The 3,354-nt window shown below is 51.4% G+C and overlaps 1 pseudogene; it reads right to left on the bottom strand.

The window, feature by feature from the left end:
* Nucleotides 1–1,749: 1,749 nt before the first annotated feature.
* Nucleotides 1,750–2,340, bottom strand: LOC133052900 (dual specificity protein phosphatase 18-like; annotated as a pseudogene).
* Nucleotides 2,341–3,354: the final 1,014 nt, after the last annotated feature.

The following is a 3,354-nucleotide window of genomic DNA, read 5'->3' as shown; positions in this document are numbered from 1 at the left end:
GGTGTTGGAGAAGACTCTTGAGAGTCCCTTGGACAGCAAGGAGATCAAACCAGTCTAGCCTAAAGGAAACCAACCCTGAATATTCATTGAAAGGACTGATGCTGAAGCTGAAGTTCTAATACTCTGGCCACCTGATGTGAAGAACTGACTCCCTGGAAAAGACCCTGATGCTGGAAAAGATTGAAGGCAGGAGGAGAAGGGGGCGACAGAGGATGAGATGGGTAGATGGCATCACTGACTCTATGGATGTGAATTTGAGCAAGCTCCAGGAGATGGTGAAGGACAGGGAAGCCTGGCACGCTGCAGTCCACAAAGTCACAAGAAGTCAGACACGACTGTGCAACTAAACAGCCACAAGGGGGAAAGGCAAATCTACAGGGATGGAGAACAGAGAGTTGTTTGCCAGAGGTTGGGGTGGGGCAAAGGGGTGGCATAAGGGAATTTTTGGGGTGACATAATTGCTCTGTTTCCTGATTGTGGAGGTAGTTACACAAATGTGTTAAAACACATAGAACGTTATGTAGAAGAAAGTTCATTTCATGGTATGTTAACTTAAACATTTCAGAAACTGAAATAAACTCCTCTTTAAGAAAAATGCTTTCAAAGAAATTTTCCACCTGGGTTTCTTCCAGATAGGTTTCTTCTGCTTTGTGGGGCCTCCCCACACTTGCCCTGGCATTTGTGGGTCTGTTTATTCATGGAGAAAGTGAGATCAGTCTCCCTCGATCCTAAAATGACACCCATGGGCAGGCACTTCGTGGAAGTGGTGGAGGGGTGGGTTTGGAGAGAAGCGGTATTTGGCCTTCACTGGGTTCTGAACCCATACAGGGCTGTTGTGCTTTTGTCTGAAAACCTACGGATTAGAATAGATGGTCTTGACTCAGATCCTTGCACAACTCGGGGGTTGGAACAACTCTGGACTTCAGTGTCTACTGATAGGGCCCACTCATTCATCCCTCAGGCACATGCCCCTGTGGACCCTGGCGGCCAGCCAGGCCAGTCCATAGCTCCAGCCTTCTGGGCCAAGGCCTGTGCAAAGAACCTCTGAGGCCCAACGTCAGGCCTGCTCTCCACACACGCCCTGAGACAGAGACCAATGCCATCTTTTGTCAAAAGCTGGAGGAGAGCTTGCCGTGTACAGTGGTGCTCAAAAAAAAAAAATTTTTTTTTTAAATTTTATACAACTGAATGATTCCTTTGAAAACTATCTTATGCATAAGTACAATCTAGAAAACCAGAGTTGGGCCCTGGTGGCTGAAGGTGGATGCAGGGTTGGCTTGGGGCCCCAGGGCTTCTGGAGCACTGCTTGAAGTCTACTTACCCAAGAGGTTGGCACTTACTGTGAGAAGCATGAGAGGCTCCATGATGCTTAAGGCTGGCTTCAGGTTCAAAAGAATGAGACAGGATTGTGGCAGACTCATTCCTGGGTTAGTTGGCCGTGGGGAGGACTGCAGGATTCCAGGTTTGCCACATGCATCGGGCGCTGGTCCACTTGACCTGGGCACCACGCAGTTCAGCACCTGTCACTCCCTGGGTAGGAAACTTATCTTCACTATCTTACATTTGGTAAGCTGAATCTTTAAAAATATGAATAAGATTAAGAGCTACAGCACTCTTCCTTTTACGTTGCCCTTACAAAAGGCATCATCTGGTTTTTCTGTATCAACAAAAGAAAAATGTTTAAGCAGAGATCTTGGTGGAGGATCAGTGGCAGATCTGTACCTCTGACCCCGGGGCTGGCAGAATGGCTCACAGTGGAATATTCAGACAGACCTCCTTCTCCTAGACGTCAGGGATCATGCCCATGGGGGAGTTGACCATGGTCACGGTGTTCTTGCCAAAGAGCTGGAACTCATAGTAGATGAGCTGTTCCCCAAAGCCATTTTTGGGCTGGAGGATGAGCCGGCAGGACTTGGTCCATGTGTGGGCGTCCAACAGGGACATGGCCTGGTACTTCATGAGACAGGCGAGGCAGAGGGTGGCAGAGCGGCTCAGCCAGCAGTACACTGCGGCAGGGTGCGGCCCTGCTCCCTCTCCATCTTGTGATGTGGTCGGCCGCGGGGTCGAAGTCGCAGAGCTGCGAAGTGTGTGTGTCAGCCACAGGCACCGGCATGCGGTGGACGTCCTCAGATACGGTGCTCACCGTGTCCGCTGAGAGGGTGATGACCATGCTGATGTGGCTGCTGGAGAGCGTGAGCGTGTTGTCGGCGGCCACCCTGCTGCCGGCGTACAGGCTGCTCCTGACGGCGAGAGGCCGCTGACCGAGGGCTGCGGGAACTGAAACAGGAAGGCCCACGGGGTGCTGTCATCCGACTGGTGGGTCAGCTGCCAGTGAGACATAAAGGCTGCATCTTCCTGCTAGGCTGTGTCCACGGAAAACACTCTCGCCTAAGCGGGAGGGTAAGTGCGCTTAGATAGCAACTTTAGGTGAGGGTCTCCGGGTGAGAGAAGACCGGTCACGAACAGGGAGCCACTATCCCTGCCGCCCGCAGCTCCAGTTTCCATAGCACTGATCCCTTGTCGCAGAGAGGAATGGGCCGTGGTGGGTCTCCGGAGAAACGCCGGCCTCGTTTCCCTGTCCTGGAGCTGCTGGGCCTGAATTCATCTGCCCTGGTTACCCGCCCTGCCATCATGCGGAGGACCGCAGCGGTCAGTCGAGAAGCGCGTCGCAGCCCACTCCTTCTCGCCCATTCCATCTCCATGGCAATACTGAATTCTCACAAAAATCTCTTTAAGTGTGATTCTTTGCCTCCATTCTACAAGGAAGGAATCAGAGGTTGAGAGACTTAAGTAAAATAGCTGACGCCCACCAAGAGAATAAGGACCAAAGCTACCATACTGGTGTGGACAGGTAGCATGAGAATTCCAAGGTCAAAGTAGCCTGTCCATAAATTCAGGGTTATTATCACCAGCATCTCAAAGTTCTTGCATTTAACTCTTCCTGCTCACATAGACCCTCAAAAATATCCTCCTACCCCAAAGTATCAATAAAAGCCTTCAAAAGATGCCTCTCCTGGGCCCATGGACTATCTTGTCAGTCAGCCAGCACCTACCATTTTCACAGTCCTTTCTCCAGGAGAAAGGAATGGCTACCCACTCCAGTATTCTCACCTGGAGAATCCCGTGGTCAGAGGAGCCTGGCGGGCTTCAGTCCATAGGGTCGAAAAGAGTTCAAGAGACGACTGAGCGACTAATACATATTCCTGGCATCGATGTCTTTCCTAATGCAGCCACTAGGGGGAGAGTCAAAGCCGACATGGCTGATGGACATCTTGGAACATCCTAACCCGCGTCCCCTCCTGGTCCCAGAGCTGCCAGTTTTGAAAATGTCACTGTGGTCCTGGGTGCCACAGA

Source organism: Dama dama, chromosome X, assembly GCF_033118175.1.
Source record: "Dama dama isolate Ldn47 chromosome X, ASM3311817v1, whole genome shotgun sequence".
NCBI classification, from domain to species: domain Eukaryota; kingdom Metazoa; phylum Chordata; class Mammalia; order Artiodactyla; family Cervidae; genus Dama; species Dama dama.
Note: the sequence above shows the minus strand (reverse complement) of the source record. Positions and strands in the feature narration are given on the sequence as shown.